General features: G+C 43.3%; 1 protein-coding gene across 1 annotated transcript in view; it reads left to right on the forward strand.

The window, feature by feature from the left end:
• DNAJC21 (DnaJ heat shock protein family (Hsp40) member C21) overlaps positions 1 to 21,161 on the forward strand; it is a 73,377-nt gene that overhangs the window by 41,504 nt on the left and 10,712 nt on the right. The window lies entirely within an intron of this gene.

Here is a 21,161-nt window from a genome sequence, read left to right on the forward strand (position 1 = left end):
TCTGTTGAACAGATTTGCAAGGCTGCAACTTGGTCTTCACTTCATACTTTTTCCAAATTTTACAAATTTGATACTTTTGCTTCTTCAGAGGCTGTTTTTGGGAGAAAGGTTCTACAGGCAGTGGTTCCTTCTGTTTAATGTTCCTGCCTTGTCCCTCCCATCATCCGTGTACTTTAGCTTTGGTATTGGTACCCCATAAGTGATGGATGACCCGTGGACTGAACACACTTAACAAGAGAAAACATAATTAATGCTTACCTGATAAATTTATTTCTCTTGTAGTGTGTTCAGTCCACGGCCCGCCCTGTCTTTTTTGAGGCAGGTTCTAAATTTTAAATTATAACTCCAGTCACCACTGCACCCTATAGTTTCTCCTTTCTCGTCTTGTTTCGGTCGAATGACTGGATATGACTTGTGAGGGGAGGAGCTATATAGCAGCTCTGCTTGGGTGATCCTCTTGCAACTTCCTGTTGGGAAGGAGAATATATCCCATAAGTAATGGATGACCCGTGGACTGAACACACTACAAGAGAAATAAATTTATCAGGTAAGCATAAATTATGTTTTTTTTTTATATAAAGTATAAAAACATGTAATATGTTTTATCTCACTCTCTCTCACTCTCTCTCACTCTCTCTCACTCTCTCTCTCACTCTCTCTCTCACTCTCTCTCTCACTCTCTCTCTCACTCTCTCTCTCACTCTCTCTCTCACTCTCTCTCTCACTCTCTCTCACTCTCACTCTCTCACTCTCTCTCACTCTCACTCTCTCACTCACTCTCTCACTCTCTCTCACTCTCTCTCTCACTCTCTCTCTCACTCTCTCTCTCACTCTCTCTCTCACTCTCTCTCTCACTCTCTCACTCACTCTCTCACTCACTCACTCTCTCACTCTCTCTCTCACTCTCTCTCTCACTCTCTCTCTCACTCTCTCTCTCTCTCTCTCACTCACTCACTCACTCTCTCTCTCTCACTCTCTCTCTCACTCTCTCTCTCACTCTCTCTCTCACTCTCTCTCTCACTCTCTCTCTCTCTCTCTCACTCACTCTCTCTCACACTCTCTCTCACACTCTCTCTCTCACTCTCTCTCACTCTCTCACTCACTCTCACACTCTCTCACACTCTCTCACTCACTCACACCATTTTTCTGTCATGATTCAGACAGAACATGGGATTTTAAGCAACTTTCGAATTTACTTCTATTATTTAATTTGCTTCATTCTCTCTGGTATACTTAGTTGGGAGCTAGATGCTGATTGGTGCCTGCACATGTGCCTCTTTTTTGATTGGTTCAACAGATGTGTTTAGCTTGCTCCCTGTAATGCTTAGCTGTTCCTTCAACAAAGAATACAAGACAATGAAGAACATTTGATAATAGAAGTAAATGGCAAAGTTTTTTAAGATCACATGCTCTGGCATAATCATGAAAGAAACATTTTGGGTTTCATGACCCTTTTAATGCTGAATACAAAAATGTGCACGTGCCTTTTAGAGACTACATGAAGACCAAGGTGGTGGTGTTTGTTCTTCTGCTCTTTGTAAAACCACTTTGTTTTGTTAAAGCAGATATGTTGAAAATTATAAAGTAAACACGAACTTGATGCTCAGATATTGTCTTTGTTCCATCAAACAGAGAGCATTTCAAAATGTATAGCAGTGTGTGTTTTGGGAAAAAAATGCCCCTCTGCTGGATAAACCAACTTTCTTCTATAAGGTACGACGAGTCCACGGATTCATCCTTTACTTGTGGGATATTAACCTCCTGCTAACAGGAAGTGGCAAAGAGCACCACAGCAGAGCTGTCTATATAGCTCCTCCCTTGACTCCACCCCCCAGTCATTCTCTTTGCCTACTCTAAGTACTAGGAAGGGTAAAGTGAAAGAGGTGATAAAATGTTAGTTTTTATTTTCTTCAAGCAAGATTTTTATTATTATTATTTATTTTATTGTAAAGTGCTTTTTTATTGAAATTTTTTTTACATTATACATACGTAAAACAGGAAAAAAAATAAGTACTTTGATCATTACATTCTCATCACCATTGGAATATATATATTTAAAACATATCAATAATCCATCCACCCGCGTTCAAACCCTGCCCTTTGTCAGAGCAACTACTACTAAGTGGGTTGAACATTCCCTAGCATATCTTTCCCCCCCCCCCCCCCCCCCCTTAATCCCACTTGTACCTCTAGAGAAGCGGGCTGCATAGTGGTGGGATGAGTAGTAATTACTTCAGTCATATTAAGGTTGATAAACAAAACAATAACTATAATTAAACCAAAATTTTCCTCCTATGTTCATATGAAACAGTGTCTCTCTCTGAGAGTAGTATCGTACCTGAGAAATAGAGACACCTCTTCCTGCGGCGCACCCCTGCCAACTCCGCATCTGTTTATGTGGGTTTCAGATCTCGACTGCTTGTGCTTGTCTACCTATCCAGTAGAACCATACCTTTTGTAGTGTCTCTCTATTATTTAGGATTCCTGCTGATTCCTCATACATGGTGTAGGTGAACTGAATTTTATTGTATATCTCCGTCCATGTGGGTGTACCTATTTCTCCAACATAGGTGTGTCCGGTCCACGGCGTCATCCTTACTTGTGGGATATTCTCTTCCCCAACAGGAAATGGCAAAGAGCCCAGCAAAGCTGGTCACATGATCCCTCCTAGGCTCCGCCTACCCCAGTCATTCTCTTTGCCGTTGTACAGGCAACATCTCCACGGAGATGGCTTAGAGTTTTTTAGTGTTTAACTGTAGTTTTTATTATTCAATCAAGAGTTTGTTATTTTAAAATAGTGCTGGTATGTACTATTTACTCAGAAACAGAAAAGAGATGAAGATTTCTGTTTGTATGAGGAAAATGATTTTAGCAACCGTTACTAAAATCCATGGCTGTTCCACACAGGACTGTTGAGAGGAATTAACTTCAGTTGGGGGAACAGTGAGCAGTCTCTTGCTGCTTGAGGTATGACACATTCTAACAAGACGATGTAATGCTGGAAGCTGTCATTTTCCCTATGGGATCCGGTAAGCCATGTTTATTAAGATTGTAAATAAGGGCTTCACAAGGGCTTATTAAGACTGTAGACTTTTTCTGGGCTAAATCGATTCATTATTAACACATATTTAGCCTTGAGGAATCATTTAATCTGGGTATTTTGATAAGTTTATATCGGCAGGCACTTTTTTAGACACCTTTCTCTTTAGGGGCTTTCACAAATCATAGGCAGAGCCTCCTTTTCGCGCCGGTGTTGCGCACTTGTTTTTGAGAGGCATGACATGCAGTCGCATGTGTGAGGAGCTCTGATACATAGAAAAGACTTTCTGAAGGCGTCATTTGGTATCGTATTCCCCTTTGGGCTTGGTTGGGTCTCAGCAAAGCAGACACCAGGGACTGTAAAGGGGTTAAAGTTAAAAACGGCTCCGGTTCCGTTATTTTAAGGGTTAAAGCTTCCAAATTTGGGGTGCAATACTTTTAAGGCTTTAAGACACTGTGGTGAAATTTTGGTGAATTTTGAGCAATTCCTTCATATTTTTTCGCAATTGCTGTAATAAAGTGTGTTCAGTTTAAAATTTAAAGTGACAGTAACGGTTTTATTTTAAAACGTTTTTTGTACTTTGTTATCAAGTTTATGCCTGTTTAACATGTCTGAACTACCAGATAGACTGTGTTCTGAATGTGGGGAAGCCAGAGTTCCTTCTCATTTAAATAAATGTGATTTATGTGACAATGACAATGATGCCCAAGATGATTCCTCAAGTGAGGGGAGTAAGCATGGTACTGCATCATTCCCTCCTTCGTCTACACGAGTCTTGCCCACTCAGGAGGCCCCTAGTACATCTAGCGCGCCAATACTCCTTACTATGCAACAATTAACGGCTGTAATGGATAATTCTGTCAAAAACATTTTAGCCAAAATGCACACTTATCAGCGTAAGCGCGACTGCTCTGTTTTAGATACTGAAGAGCATGACGACGCTGATAATAATGGTTCTGAAGGGCCCCTAAACCAGTCTGATGGGGCCAGGGAGGTTTTGTCTGAGGGAGAAATTACTGATTCAGGGAACATTTCTCAACAAGCTGAACCTGATGTGATTACGTTTAAATTTAAGTTGGAACATCTCCGCATTCTGCTTAAGGAGGTATTATCCACTCTGGATGATTGTGACAAGTTGGTCATCCCAGAGAAACTATGTAAAATGGACAAGTTCCTAGAGGTCCCGGGGCTCCCAGAAGCTTTTCCTATACCCAAGCGGGTGGCGGACATTGTAAATAAAGAATGGGAAAGGCCCGGTATTCCTTTCGTCCCTCCCCCCATATTTAAAAAATTGTTTCCTATGGTCGACCCCAGAAAGGACTTATGGCAGACAGTCCCCAAGGTCGAGGGAGCGGTTTCCACTTTAAACAAACGCACCACTATACCCATAGAAGATAGTTGTGCTTTCAAAGATCCTATGGATAAAAAATTAGAAGGTTTACTTAAAAAGATGTTTGTTCAGCAGGGTTACCTTCTACAACCAATTTCATGCATTGTCCCTGTCACTACAGCCGCGTGTTTCTGGTTCGATGAGCTGGTAAAGGCGGTCGATAGTGATTCTCCTCCTTATGAGGAGATTATGGACAGAATCAATGCTCTCAAATTGGCTAATTCTTTCACCCTAGACGCCACTTTGCAATTGGCTAGGTTAGCGGCTAAGAATTCTGGGTTTGCTATTGTGGCGCGCAGAGCGCTTTGGTTGAAATCTTGGTCAGCTGATGCGTCTTCCAAGAACAAGCTACTTAACATTCCTTTCAAGGGGAAAACGCTGTTTGGCCCTGACTTGAAAGAGATTATCTCTGATATCACTGGGGGTAAGGGCCATGCCCTTCCTCAGGATCGGCCTTTCAAGGCCAAAAATAAACCTAATTTTCGTCCCTTTCGTAGAAAAGGACCAGCCCAAAGTGCTACGTCCTCTAAGCAAGAGGGTAATACTTCTCAAGCCAAGCCAGCTTGGAGACCAATGCAAGGCTGGAACAAGGGAAAGCAGGCCAAGAAACCTGCCACTGCTACCAAGACAGCATGAAATGTTGGCCCCCGATCCGGGACCGGATCTGGTGGGGGGCAGACTCTCTCTCTTCGCTCGGGCTTGGGCAAGAGATGTTCTGGATCCTTGGGCGCTAGAAATAGTCTCCCAAGGTTATCTTCTGGAATTCAAGGGGCTTCCCCCAAGGGGGAGGTTCCACAGGTCTCAGTTGTCTTCAGACCACATAAAAAGACAGGCATTCTTACGTTGTGTAGAAGACCTGTTAAAAATGGGAGTGATTCATCCTGTTCCATTAGGAGAACAAGGGATGGGGTTCTACTCCAATCTGTTCATAGTTCCCAAAAAAGAGGGAACGTTCAGACCAATCTTAGATCTCAAGATCTTAAACAAGTTTCTCAAGGTTCCATCGTTCAAAATGGAAACCATTCGAACAATTCTTCCTTCCATCCAGGAAGGTCAATTCATGACCACGGTGGATTTAAAGGATGCGTATCTACATATTCCTATCCACAAGGAACATCATCGGTTCCTAAGGTTCGCATTCCTGGACAAGCATTACCAGTTCGTGGCGCTTCCTTTCGGATTAGCCACTGCTCCAAGGATTTTCACAAAGGTACTAGGGTCCCTTCTAGCTGTGCTAAGACCAAGGGGCATTGCTGTAGTACCTTACTTGGACGACATTCTGATTCAAGCGTCGTCCCTTCCTCAAGCAAAGGCTCACACGGACATTGTCCTGGCCTTTCTCAGATCTCACGGATGGAAAGTGAACGTGGAAAAGAGTTCTCTATCTCCGTCAACAAGGGTTCCCTTCTTGGGGACAATAATAGACTCCTTAGAAATGAGGATTTTTCTGACAGAGGCCAGAAAAACAAAACTTCTAGACTCTTGTCGGATACTTCATTCCGTTCCTCTTCCTTCCATAGCGCAGTGCATGGAAGTGATAGGTTTGATGGTAGCGGCAATGGACATAGTTCCTTTTGCGCGCATTCATCTAAGACCATTACAACTGTGCATGCTCAGTCAGTGGAATGGGGACTATACAAACTTGTCTCCGAGGATACAAGTAAATCAGAGGACCAGAGACTCACTCCGTTGGTGGCTGTCCCTGGACAACCTGTCACAAGGGATGACCTTCCGCAGACCAGAGTGGGTCATTGTCACGACCGACGCCAGTCTGATGGGCTGGGGCGCGGTCTGGGGATCCCTGAAAGCTCAGGGTCTTTGGTCTCGGGAAGAATCTCTTCTACCGATAAATATTCTGGAACTGAGAGCGATATTCAATGCTCTCAAGGCTTGGCCTCAGCTAGCGAGGGCCAAGTTCATACGGTTTCAATCAGACAACATGACAACTGTTGCGTACATCAACCATCAGGGGGGAACAAGGAGTTCCCTGGCGATGGAAGAAGTGACCAAAATCATTCTATGGGCGGAGTCTCACTCCTGCCACCTGTCTGCTATCCACATCCCAGGAGTGGAAAATTGGGAAGCGGATTTTCTGAGTCGTCAGACATTGCATCCGGGGGAGTGGGAAATCCATCCGGAAATCTTTGCCCAAGTCACTCAACTGTGGGGCATTCCAGACATGGATCTGATGGCCTCTCGTCAGAACTTCAAAGTTCCTTGCTACGGGTCCAGATCCAGGGATCCCAAGGCGGCTCTAGTGGATGCACTAGTAGCACCTTGGACCTTCAAACTAGCTTATGTATTCCCGCCGTTTCCTCTCATCCCCAGGCTGGTAGCCAGGATCAATCAGGAAAGGGCGTCGGTGATCTTGATAGCTCCTGCGTGGCCACGCAGGACTTGGTATGCAGATCTGGTGAATATGTCATCGGCTCCACCATGGAAGCTACCTTTGAGACGAGACCTTCTTGTTCAAGGTCCGTTCGAACATCCGAATCTGGTCTCACTCCAGCTGACTGCTTGGAGATTGAACGCTTGATCTTATCGAAGCGAGGGTTCTCAGATTCTGTTATCGATACTCTTGTTCAGGCCAGAAAGCCTGTAACTAGAAAGATTTACCACAAAATTTGGAAAAAATATATCTGTTGGTGTGAATCTAAAGGATTCCCTTGGGACAAGGTTAAGATTCCTAAGATTCTATCCTTCCTTCAAGAAGCATTGGAAAAAGGATTATCTGCAAGTTCCCTGAAGGGACAGATTTCTGCCTTGTCTGTGTTACTTCACAAAAAGCTGGCAGCTGTGCCAGATGTTCAAGCCTTTGTTCAGGCTCTGGTTAGAATCAAGCCTGTTTACAAACCTTTGACTCCTCCTTGGAGTCTCAACTTAGTTCTTTCAGTTCTTCAGGGGGTTCCGTTTGAACCCTTACATTCCGTTGATATTAAGTTATTATCTTGGAAAGTTTTGTTTTTGGTTGCAATTTCTTCTGCTAGAAGAGTTTCAGAATTATCTGCTCTGCAGTGTTCTCCTCCTTATCTGGTGTTCCATGCAGATAAGGTGGTTTTACGTACTAAACCTGGTTTTCTTCCAAAAGTTGTTTCTAACAAAAACATTAACCAGGAGATTATCGTACCTTCTCTGTGTCCGAAACCAGTTTCGAAGAAGGAACGTTTGTTGCACAATTTGGATGTTGTTCGCGCTCTAAAATTCTATTTAGATGCTACAAAGGATTTTAGACAAACATCTTCCTTGTTTGTTGTTTATTCCGGTAAAAGGAGAGGTCAAAAAGCAACTTCTACCTCTCTCTCTTTTTGGATTAAAAGCATCATCAGATTGGCTTACGAGACTGCCGGACGGCAGCCTCCCGAAAGAATCACAGCTCATTCCACTAGGGCTGTGGCTTCCACATGGGCCTTCAAGAACGAGGCTTCTGTTGATCAGATATGTAGGGCAGCGACTTGGTCTTCACTGCACACTTTTACCAAATTTTACAAGTTTGATACTTTTGCTTCTTCTGAGGCTATTTTTGGGAGAAAGGTTTTGCAAGCCGTGGTGCCTTCCATCTAGGTGACCTGATTTGCTCCCTCCCATCATCCGTGTCCTAAAGCTTTGGTATTGGTTCCCACAAGTAAGGATGACGCCGTGGACCGGACACACCTATGTTGGAGAAAACAGAATTTATGTTTACCTGATAAATTACTTTCTCCAACGGTGTGTCCGGTCCACGGCCCGCCCTGGTTTTTTAATCAGGTCTGATAATTTATTTTCTTTAACTACAGTCACCACGGTTTCATATGGTTTCTCCTATGCAAATATTCCTCCTTAACGTCGGTCGAATGACTGGGGTAGGCGGAGCCTAGGAGGGATCATGTGACCAGCTTTGCTGGGCTCTTTGCCATTTCCTGTTGGGGAAGAGAATATCCCACAAGTAAGGATGACGCCGTGGACCGGACACACCGTTGGAGAAAGTAATTTATCAGGTAAACATAAATTCTGTTTTTCCAGTATCTCGCGATACATATCCTTGTGACCGTCCGCAAAATTCTAATGAAAGTGTTCAGGTGTCTGTGATAGATTTCTATGGGTTCATGTAGTAGCGCTTGTTGTATGGTGAGAGTAACCTCTTCATCTATCAGTTGGCCTATAAATGAAGATAGTTTTCTCCTTATTTCCTGTACAGCTGTACAATCCCACCACATGTGTTTGTATGTGCCCCTCTGTCCGCATCCTCTATAACATAGGTTGCTCCCCTGTGGTTTAATGTGTGCATATCTGACTGGGGTCAGGTACCACCTAAAGGCTGTTTTCAGTGTGTTCTCTTTTAGATCAACGCTTAATAAGCCTTTATCTCCCGATTGGAGTAGTAATTCCCACTCCTGTTTATCTTTCACTATTCCGAGTTCCTTCTCCCATGCTAGCATTATTTGTGTTTTTGGTTCCATTGGGGGGGATTGGAGGGATATATATAGTTTGGAGATTGAGTGTTTGAGTCTATGTGAGCTGATGCTGGAGATTTCTAAAGTCGTAGTCATCTTCCTAGGTGCATTTTTAAGGAATTCTCTAAGGGAAGATTGTAACTGTAAGTATATGAACCAGTGTAGCTTTAGTGGTGCAATCTTTTCTTGAAGGTGGGAGAAAGGCAATATTGCTCCCTTCTCTACTATGTCTGCTACTCTATAAAGGCCCTTATTTTCCCACTTCTGTATGTGTTTATGTGTGTCTCCCTGTAAAAGGTATCTGATTGGCATCAATAAGGAGTTTTTAGGGAAGATGTCTTCTCTTTTTCTAACTTTTGACCATAACTGAACAGTGAGAGCTCTTGTGTGTGTTTTCGGGCAGCTGTCAAGCTCTTTGTTCTGTTGTGTGGTCCACAAAGTGGAGTCTGTATAGGTCCTCCCCTCTAATTCCACCTCTAAGGTAATCCAGACCGCTTCTCCTTGTCTCTTCAGTATCATCGCATCCTGTGCTGTTCTAGCTGCTCTATAATAGTCCATTAAGTTCGGTCCCCCAATCCCTCCTAGTGATCTATGTCTATGTACTAAGTGTTTAGAGATCCTTGTCATTTTAGAGCCTCTAATGAAAGCTGAGAGATCTGTCTGTATCCTTTCGATATCTGCAGTGACAATCTTTATCGGTAGTGCTCTGAATAGGTAGAGTAGTCGGGGTAGAATGGTCATTTTGACTGCAGCTAATCTGCCCATCCACGAGAAATTATATTTGCGCCATTTTGCTATATCTTGTCTAGTTCTCTGAAACAGAGGTGTGTAGTTGTATTTTATATAGGTGCTGCGTTTGTTGTGAAAGATTGATCCCTAGGTATTTAAGTGTGTGTTTGACCCACCGAAAATCGAAGTTTAACTCTAGGAGCTTCTTAGTCTGATGAGGGATAGCTATAGGGAGAACCTCTCATTTATCCGAGTTGATTTTATAGCCTGAGATGGCCGAAAAGGACGCTAGCACTGCATATAAATTGGGTAAGGAGATAAGAGGTTTTGTGATAGACAATAGAATATCATCTGCGAACAGGGTCAATTTATATTCTGAATTTGTCGTCTTAACTCCCTCTATGTCTGGGTGCGTTCTTATTCTGGTTGCTAGAGGTTCAATGCAAAGCGCAAATAGTAAGGGCCACAAGGGACACCCTTGTCTTGTGCCATTAAGTATGGGAAAGATGGCAGATCTATATCCTCCCGCCGTCACCTGGGCCTGGGGTTTCGAATATATTGCACGAATAGCTGTCATGAATGTGCCCTCAAATCCCATTCTACCCAACACCTTGGTCATGTAATTCCAGTCAATTCTGTCGAACGCCTTCTCCGCATCCAGCGATAGCAGCAGAGAAGGCGCCCCCTGTCTTTCTAGATGATAGATAATGTTAGTAATTCTGCGAATGTTGTCTGGGGCTTCCCTGTCTTTAATGAATCCCACTTGATCTGGGTGAACTAGGCTAGGGAGAATTTCCTTAAGCCGATTTGCTAATACCTTCGTAAATAGTTTCAAATCCTGATTTATTAATGAGATTGGGCGATAGTTTTTACATCTTTTATGGTCTCTATCGGGTTTGGGGATCACCACTATTTTTGCTAATTGTAACTCACTCGGGAGAGAATTCCCTTCTAAGATATAATTACAGAATTTAGTCAGATGTGGTATTAATGTGCCTCAAAACAATTTATAATATTCTCCCGTGAAGCCGTCGGGGCCTGCTGCTTTACCTGGTTTAAGGTCTTTAACTGCTTTCACTACTTCTAGGGTGGTGATTGGGGCATTTAGACTATCTCTTTGTTCTACGGTGAGAGTTTTTAATGGGCAAGTGGAGAGGAATTCTTCTGTGTTTATCTGTTTCTGTGTTGTGAAGGACTTTTTCTCCATCATAAAGTTTGCTATAGAAAGTGGCGAATGTGTCTACAATCACTTGTGGGTCCGAAGTCATTGTCCCTTGTTCTGTTTCTATCTTAGGGATGAATGAGGCCTTGCCCCTCTCCCTAATCTTGTGTGCCATAAATTTATCTGGTTTATTGGCATAAATGAAATAGTGTGCCTTTAATTTTTGGATTGCCCTTGCTGCCTGAGAGTTTAAGATTTTCGCCAACATGGTTTTCTTGGTTTGGAGGGTCTGTAGTATCGTCTCTTTCCCCGTTACCTTATGTCGTCCCTCAAGCGTTTCTATCTCTTTGTGTAACTGTTCCAGTAATTGTCTATTTTGGCGCTTTAATCTGGCACTTTCCTGTATCAATTGTCCCCTAACCACCGCCTTATGTGCTGCCCATGTATTTATAGGGTTAGTTGTGGTGTCTATATTTATATTCCAGTACTCCACCAGCGACTGCAGGATCTTATCATGTCTTTGTGGGTTTTTCATAAGATTTGGATCAAAGGTCCATGATCTTTTCCTTTTGGTATCTTGCATCCCACTCAACTCTAGTAGTAAAATAGAGTGGTCTGACCACACACATGTGTGTATATTTGAGTTCTGCAGCAACGGGAGAAGTGCCTGGCTAATATATATGTAGTCCAGTCGCGTGTAGGTTTTATGAGCCGTGGAGTAAAACGTGGTGTCATTTGTAGCCCCATATAATGAATGCCAGGAATCCAACAGGGAGTGTGGTAATAAGGATTCCTGTATCGACTTAACTACTCTGTTATGTCTGTGTTGTTTATTGGATAAGGATATATGTTTAGTCGCTGTTTGTGGGGCCATAGTTATATTGAAATCTCCTGCTAGTATAATTTTGGTTTGGGACCATTGGGTTAATAGGAGGGATATGTGTCTGAAGAAATCATGTTGATTGTCGTTGGGAGCATAAATGTTGCATAGGGTCACCTCAGTATCTAACATTTTTCCTCTGACTATCAGGTATCTACCTTCCGGGTCTGCTAAAGTGCTTTCAAGGGTAAAGTCGACAGAGGAATGTATAAGAATTGAAACTCCTCTCTTTTTTGTGTCTGCAGTGGCGTGGTAGTGTGTGTGAAAGTGTTTTGTCCAGTATTTTGGGATATTAGTTTTAAGAAAGTGTGTTTCCTGGAGAAACAGGATATTGGCGTTTAGGCGTGTATATTGGGACATAGCTATCCTTCTTTTGGGATCAGTGTTGAGCCCTCTGACGTTGTGTGACACTACATGTATGTTGCCAGACATTGTGTTATTTTCTAGTTCTAATCTATGTGCTGGATGTGTGGTGCTCATCATTTATTACCTTCAAATAGGGTGTCCTTCTTGACATATTGTTAATCTTCGGAGTTAGGGTTCCACAGGGGCGCGCCGCAGAGATGTCACTAGGAGGAGAAAAAACAGTTGGGGGGGGGGGGGGGGGAGAACATGTCCCATTATTAAGAGATGCAACTGTAACGTTATCTCCAGCAATGGGATTGAACATTTGAAAAAACACAAAACTATAACCTGTAAACAGTTGTTTGTTCCTCATTTATCCCTTTATGAAAAGGGAGGGCTGGGAGGGCCCATCTAGATATATCATCATATGTATTAATAAGCAAATAAAAGAAAAGAGATAGAAGGCATTATAAGACATTAGATATATAAAGCATTAATATAAGCCTAAAACCGCGCCTCTAGTAGGCCTCATTACTGTATGAAACTTTGTCTGCAATGTTGAAGTGTCAATTAGGAGCCATATACAACTATGACCCTCTCCATCTCCTTCTACTCCATGGGAATCTTGGTGTTGGAGACCTCCAGAGGAAGTCTATTTTACTTTTGGTTATGTTCTTTTTGCCTTGCTCTAGAGTCCCCAGTCTCAAGAGACTGATGGAAGGGATTCTGATTAAAGTTCTTTATCTCTATGTTCCTTTGTCCTCCTTTTCTTATTTCTTGATGTATGCCACTTGGATTGATCTTCTGTGTGTATGGATAATGGTCGAGGTGCTGATGTTGGTTCCCTCTCAGGTAGCGATGGAGTATCGAGGCCTAATGCCTCACACACTTCGGGGATGTCTTCAGGTTCCTTAATCGTTATGATTTTAGTGTCCTTTGTTATAATTAGTGCAAAAGGGAAGCCCCATCTGTATTGTATCTGCTTTTGTCTCAGCAGAGAGGTAAGGGGTCGTAGAGCGCTTCGCCTTTGTAGAGTCCGAAGACTCAAGTCCTGATAGAATTGGATAACGTTGCCTTGAAATTTGAAGGTGGGTTGCTTTCTAGCTGCCTGGAGAATCTTTTCTTTGTCTGGGAAAAAAGTCATTTTGATCACAACATCTCTTGGGGGGAGGCCCACCTTTGGTCTGGCCTTTAGCGCTCTGTGAGCTCTTTCAACATGGAAGGTGTAGTCTGGGGGTGAGTTTGTGATCTGGGTAAAAAGTTGTGTTAGATAGGCCGGGAGTTCTGTCCCTGTTATTTCCTCTGGAACCCCCTTCAGCCTAAGGTTGTTTCTTCTGCTTCTGTTCTCCAGGTCGTCTAGTTTGTCTTGGAACTCCATTAATTGTTGTTATGTTGAGACCGTCTGAGAGATTTCATCTACATTCTCAACCATGGCATCCTTTTGGTCTTCGAGTGTATCTATCCTGTTTCCCATGTCTGTTAAGTCAGATTTAATCTCTGAGAGACTGTTGGTAACTGATGAATGGATGGAGTCAATTTTCTCCCAAAGTTTTTCAAAGTTGTCGGCAATGTCTTTTTTTGAGACCAGGGTCTGTAGGTCAGCTTTAGTTAGTGGGGAATCATTCTCCAGTTGTTGTATGGAGTCTAGGTCCGAATCTTCACCCTCCTCCATGTCTTTATTGGATTTGGTAGATTGCGAGGATTTGAAAAAAGAGGACACTGAAGAGGGCTTATTAGTTGATTTATCACCTTTCATTGCTCTCCTTGAAGACATTATATTGTTGAGAGGTGTGTGCCTTTGTATTATGTTGTATAGTAGGGTTCTATCTGTGAGAGATCGTAGTTAGATTCTTAGATATCTGGGTCTTTACATGTGGCGTTGTTGTGATTTTGTGGAGGACGTATGGATGTTAATATTCCATGGGTTCGGCAAGGCTCAGCCTTCCTTGTGCCTTATTCATCTAGATGGATGCTCCCTCCCGGGGCTGTCATATAGCTTACATATCTAAGTACTGCCCTGTAGCTTCCTGCACTTGTAGGATTAGCATGACAACCAAACTAGGGTTCTGCAACCTGTATTCCTTTTGCTCTCTCTTTCACCCTCTAAAGGGCTTTGCTGTTTAGTATTGTCCTTCTCCCCGGGGCAGTTGTCCTCACAGGACGATCACGGGAAAGGGTATAGGGGGTATGACCTGTCCCCTCTCAGGAGTGACAGGAAAAGGGAGGGAAGAAGGTACTAAAAGTTTCTGTCGTCTGGGTGTTGTTAAACTGAGTTGCAGGGTCTGATTGTGTGTGTTTCACAGTAAATAATATCCCTGTTATGTGAAGAAGGGAATAAGTATCACAGCTGTGCAACGTTCCTGTTTCAGCTTAATAGTATGAACGTCTTATCAGCTCTCAGTTGCTTATTTTTTAAAGATGGTTATGTTTGTATTTCCCAGGTGTATTTCAGGGCTGTGAGAAGTGATTTTTCTACAAGGGAGCAAAGGTATGCGTTGAATGCTGAAAAGTTTGTAACCAAACTAATAAATTATGCAGAGGCAGCAACCCATGTAAGGCACATCTATGTTTGTAGTTGCGGTAAAAAGTTCATTTCTCACAAGTTGTGCCGTGTATATATATGTTGGTCTGTAATATATCCCTTTAATATGTGCTAGGGGGCCTCCGATGTTGGACACTCTTACACTGGCTTCTTATTCCCCCTCTCTTGTCTGTTTTAACAGTCACTTTGTGGCGTTATAGGGATTATCTATCTCCAGCCAAGATGGCGGACTTTCGCGCCACTAGCTTCCCCCTTGCAGAACCCAGTCAACTAGGCTGGTTCACCTCCCTCAGATCTCCGATTCAGCTCACCTGTTAATTGCGGGTAGGTGTATGTGTTGTCAGGAAGTCTTACCCCTTCACTCTTTATCTCGTCCTAGGTGGGAGTCGCCGCTGTCTTGTCTCTCGTTCTTGTCGTTACCGCGGCTTCAGCCGCAGCAGCCCCGGAGCGGGGTCCCGACCCTCCGGGGTCACAGGTCTCTCCCACCGCTATGGACAATAGTCTGCTAGGTGGTCTGGAGTGAGTCGGCAGATGCCGGGTAGACCCGCTGTGTGTATGTTGTCGGCGGGGGTCAATTGATGGCGGTTGTTCTCACCAAGTCACCGGTACAAAATTCTGTCCAAAAGTGTGACCGGGTGGTTGGGTCACTAGTAGACTCACTCTTGATGGTAGGTCAGAATGTTTTTGACCACTTTAGTGTGGTTTTTACAGCTGAAATTGGGCACTTTGTCAGGAGCTTCTAGTAAATGCTGCTGTTCCATTATTATTTATTTTAAATGGTACCGGTGTGTACTATTTACTCTCAGGCAGCAGATGGATGAAGACTTCTGCCTGGAGGCTTATGATCTTAGCATTTGTCACTAAGATCCAGAGCAGTTCCCACAGAATGGCTGAGGAGTACAAGAAACTTCAGTGTGAGGAACGTTTTCATGCTATAAGCAGTGAGGTATGTTCAGTCATTTTTTCTGGAGAGACTGTGGTATTTCAGAATTGGCTGACAGTATCCCCATGAGGGAGAGGGTAAGCAGTAATCCTAAAAGATATAGAGGGGTATTACTAAGCTTGCATAAGGGGCTAATGAAAAATGGTTGACACCGAGTTGGAATGTTTGTGGGCAAACGTTTTGTGCACTAGGAGTGAGGATAACATTTTTGGCAATAACGTTTTTTGAAACTTTGAGGGTACACTTGGCTTCTTTTTTGGGTTTTAGAACCCACATGGCTAGTTTGGAACCGCTCTGGTGCGGTTCATTTAGGCTGAAAAAACATCGAGTGAGGTGGATGGGGCCTATTTAAGCGCCTCAGTTGCGCAGTTGCGCAGTTCTATTACAAAGCAGTAAAAGAAGTTTTGGGCCAAATCGAAGCTTTAACCCCATTTTTTGCAGGGGGTGTTTTTTCCGGATTTAGGCCTTATTAACTATCCGGTTTTCACAATCAAGGGTTAAAGTGTTCCTTTCTTTGTAGGGCAAACTTAGCTGCATAAATTGAATCTTATATAAAAAAATTGAAACGATTGGTGTATTTTAAAGCAGTTTTGCAGAACGTGTATGCTTTTTTTTCTCTTAAAGGCGCAGTACCGTTTTTTAAGATTGTTATTTTTTCACTAAATAAAGTGTTTTCAAGCTTGTTTGTGGTCATTACTAGCCTGTTCAACATGTCTGACATTGAGGAGAGCCAATGTTCAATGTGTTTGGAAGCCATTGTGGAACCCCCACTTAAAATGTATCCCTCATGCACTGAAAGGGCAATAAATTGCAAAGAACATATTTTAGCTAATAAAAGTATGTCGCAGGATGATTCTCAGTCAGAAGGGAATCAGGTTATGCCATCTAATTCTCCCCAAGTGTCACAACCATTAACGCCTGCACAAGCGACTCCTAGTACAGTACGTCTAATTGTTTCACCCTGCAAGATATGGCCGCAGTTATGAATACTACCCTCAATGAGGTTTTATCTAAGCTGCCTGGGTTCCAGGGGAAGCGCAGTAGGTCTGGTGTGAGAGTAAATGCTGAGCCCTCTGATGCTTTATTAGCCATATCCGATGTACCCTCACAATTTTCTGAGTTGGGGGTGAGGGATTTGCTGTCTGAGGGATAGATTTCTGATTCAGGAAAGATGTTCCCTCAGACAGACTCAGATATGACGGCTTCTAAATTCAAGCTAGAACACCTCCGCTTGTTGCTCAGGGAGGTTTTAGCGACTCTGGATGATTGTGACCCTATTGTAGTTCCAGAGAAATTGTGTAAAATGGACAGATATCTAGAGGTTCCTTCCTACACTAATGTTTTTCCAGTCCCTAAGAGGATTTCGGACATTGTTGCTAAGGAGTGGGATAGACCAGGTATTCCCTTTTCTCCCCCTCCTACTTTTAAGAAAATGTTTCCCATAACAGACACCATGCGGGATTCGTGGCAGACGGTCCCTAAGGTGGAGGGAGCTATTTCTACCCTGGCTAAGCGTACAACTATACCTATTGAGGACAGTTGTGCTTTCAAAGATCCTATGGATAAAAAATTAGAGGGTCTCCTAAAGAAAATATTTATTCATCAGGGTTTTCTTCTGCAACCTATAGCGTGCATTGTTCCTGTAACTACTGCAGCTGCTTTTTGGTTCGAGGCTCTAGAGGAGGCTCTTAAGGTTGAGACCCCATTAGATGATATTCTGGATAGAATTAGGGCTCTCAAGCTAGCTAATTCTTTCATTACAGATGCCGCTTTTCAACTGGCTAAATTAGCAGCAAAGAATTCAGGTTTTGCCATTTTAGAGCGTTATGGCTTAAGTCCTGGTCTGCTGATGTGTCCTCAAAATCTAAGCTTTTAGCCATCCCTTTCAAGGGTAAAACCCTATTCGGGCCGACACTGAAAGAGATCATTTCAGACATCACTGGAGGGAAAGGCCATGCCCTTCCTCAGGATAAGATAAATAAGATGAGGACCAAACAAAATAATTTTCGTTCCTTTCGAAACTTCAAAGGTGGTCCCTCTTCCTCCTCCCCTGCTGCAAAGCCGGAGGGGAATTTTGCTCAATCCAAGTCAGTCTGGAGACCTAACCAGACTTGGAACAAAGGTAAACAGGCCAAGAAGCCCGCTGCTGCCACCAAGACGGCATGAAGGGGCAGCCCCCGATCCGGGACCAGATCTAGTAGGGGGCAGACTTTCTCTCTTTGCTCAGGCTTGGGCAAGAGACGTTCAGGACTCCTGGGCTTTAGAAATTGTGTCCCAGGGGGGGTATCTTCTAGACTTCAAAGATTCCCCTCCAAGGGGGAGATTTCATCTTTCTCGATTGTCTGTAAACCAGACAAAAAGAGAGGCGTTCTTACGCTGTATAGAAGACCTATATACTATGGGAGTTATCTGCCCAGTTCCAGAAGCAGAACAGGGGCAGGGGTTTTACTCCAATCTGTTTGTGGTTCCCAAAAAAGAGGGAACCTTCAGACCAATCTTGGATCTCAAGATCCTAAACAAATTCCTCAGAGTCCCATCTTTCAAGATGGAGACCATTCAGACTATTTTACCAATGATCCAGGAGGGTCAATATATGACCACCGTGGATTTAAAGGATGCGTATCTCCAAATCCCTATCCACAAAGATCATCATCAGTTTCTCAGGTTCGCCTTTCTGGACAAGCATTACCAGTTTATGGCTCTTCTCTTCGGGTTGGCCACAGCTCCCAGAATTTTCCCAAAGGTGCTAGGGTCCCTTCTGGCGGTCCTAAGACCGCGGGGCATAGCAGTGGCGCCTTATCTGGACGATATCTTAATTCAGGCGTCAACTTAACAACTAGCCAAATCTCACACGGACATCGTGTTGGCTTTTCTAAGATCTCACGGGTGGAAGGTGAACGTAAAAAAGAGTTCACTCACCCCTCTCACAAGAGTTCCTTTCCTGGGAGCTCTGATAGATTCGGTAGACATGAAAAATTTTCTGACCGAGGTCAGGAAATCAAAGATTTTAACCACCTGCCGAGCTCTTCATTCCATTCCTCGGCTGTCAGTGGCTCAGTGTATGGAGGTAATTGGACTAATGGTAGCGGCAATGGACATAGTTCCGTTTGCTCGCTTGCATCTCAGACCACTGCAACTATGCATGCTCAAACAGTGGAATGGGGATTATGCAAATTTATCTCCTCAGATAAATCTGGATCAAGAGACCAGAGACTCTCTAATTTGGTGGTTGTCACAGGATCATCTTTGCCAGGGAATGTGTTTCCGCAGGCCAGCATGGGTCATAGTGACGACGGACGCCAGCCTATTGGGCTCGGGTGCAGTCTGGAATTCCCTGAAAGCACAGGGAGTGTGGACTCAAGAGGAGGCTCTCCTCTCGATAAATATTCTAGAACTGAGAGCGATATTCAACGCGCTTTAGGCGTGGCCTCAGCTGGCTTCGGCCAGATTCATCAGATTCCAGTCGGACAATATCACGACTGTAGCATATATCAATCATCAAGGGGGAACAAAGAGTTCTCTAGCGATGATAGAGGTTACCAAAATAATTCAATGGGCAGAGACTCACTCTTGCCATCTATCAGCAATCTATATCCCAGGAGTGGAGAACTGGGAAGCGGATTTTCTAAGTCGTCAGACTTTTCATCCGGGGGAGTGGGAACTCCATCCGGAGGTGTTTGCACAATTGATTCATCAATGGGGAACACCAGAATTGGATCTGATGGCGTCTCGTCAGAACGCCAAACTTCCTTGTTACGGGTCCAGATCAAGGGATCCTCAAGCGGTACTGATAGATGCTCTAGCAGTACCTTGGTCATTCAACCTGGCTTATGTGTTTCCACCATTTCCTCTCCTCCCTCGTCTGATTGCCAGAATCAAACAGGAGAGAGCTTCAGTGTTTTTGATAGCACCTGCGTGTCCACGCAGGACTTGGTATGCAGACCTGGTGGACATGTCATCTCTACCACCATGGACACTACCACTGAGACGGGACCTTCTCATTCAGGGTCCGTTCCAGCATCCAAATCTAGTTTCTCTGCGGCTGACTGACTGGAGATTGAACGCTTGATTTTATCCAAGCGGGGCTTCTCTGAGTCGATCATAGATACCTTGATTCAGGCTCGAAAGCCTGTCACTAGGAAGATTTATCATAAGATATGGCGTAAATATCTTTATTGGTGTGAATCCAAAGGCTACTCATGGAGTAAGATCAGGATTCCTAGGATTTTGTCCTTTCTCCAAGAAGGATTGGAGAAGGAGTTATCAGCTACTTCCCTAAAGGGACAGATATCTGCTTTGTCAATTTTACTGCATAAGCGTCTGGCAGGTGTTCCAGACGTTCAGTCGTTTTGTCAGGCTCTAGTTAGAATCAAGCCTGTGTTTAAACCTGTTGCTCCGCCATGGAGTTTGAATTTAGTTCTTAAAGTTCTTCAAGGGGTTCCGTTCGAACCTATGCATTCCATAGATATTAAAGGATTACTTTCTGTTATATTTTTTAAGCCAAACAACTAACATATTAAAGTTAATAAACATTAATTAAAACCTACTGACCTATATTTTCTCCAAAACGAAGTTTCATAACGTTATAAAAGTTATATCTTTTATTTGCCGATGATGTCACGTTATCCTGCCCACTATTTTCGGCACTGCGTGTTCAAAATACTTAAACCAATGAAATATTTATGTTTATTTGCATCTCATTATCTACCTATACGTTCCCAATACGTATGCATTTAAATGCGGCTCTAATGCGCATGCGCAATATGACCTATTGAAGACGAAGTTGCACAAACTTTTTAAAGCGCCATTTTGAAACCTAGGTATTGTAAATGGATTGATACAGAGCAAAGGATACCCACGGAGTGGGTTTGGAAAACAATTAAATTTGCAGACAAGATTTCTGATATACGGTAGAGATATGTTAACGAAATGCTATTGATAAAAAGCGTATTTGGGGTAGTTAGTTAGTAACAGGCATAGAAAATATTTACTTACAGTGGCCCTTTAAGCTTCTATACTGGAAAGTTCTGTTTTTAGTTGCTATCTCTTCGGCTCGAAGAGTTTCTGAACTATCTGCATTGCAATGCGACTCGCCTTATCTTGTTTTTCATTCTGATAAGATGGTTTTGCGTACCAAACCTGGATTTCTTCCTAAGGTTGTTACTAATAAGAATATTAATCAGGAAATTGTTGTTCCTTCCCTGTGTCCTAATCCTTCCTCTAAGAAGGAGCTTCTGTTGCACAACTTGGACGTGGTTCGTGCTTTGAAGTTTTACTTGCAAGCGACCAAAGATTTCCGTCAAACATCTTCGCTGTTTGTTGTCTATTCTGGAAAGCGTAGAGGTCAAAAAGCTACGGCTACCTCTCTTTCCTTATGGCTGAAAAGCATCATCCATTTGGCATACGAGACTGCTGGACAGCAGCCTCCTGAAAGGATTACAGCTCCACATGGGCTTTTAAAAATTATGCTTCTGTTGAACAGATTTGTAAGGCTGCGACTTGGTCTTCCCTTCATACCTTTGCCAAATTTTACAAATTTGATACTTTTGCTTCTTCGGAGGCTATTTTTGGGAGAAAAGTTCTTCAAGCAGTGGTGCCTTCTGTTTAGGCATCTGTCTTGTCCCTCCCGTTCATCCGTGTCCTATAGCTTTGGTATTGTATCCCACAAGTAAAGGATGAATCCGTGGACTCGTCGTACCT

This window comes from Bombina bombina, chromosome 2 (assembly GCF_027579735.1).
Source record: "Bombina bombina isolate aBomBom1 chromosome 2, aBomBom1.pri, whole genome shotgun sequence".
Taxonomy (NCBI): domain Eukaryota; kingdom Metazoa; phylum Chordata; class Amphibia; order Anura; family Bombinatoridae; genus Bombina; species Bombina bombina.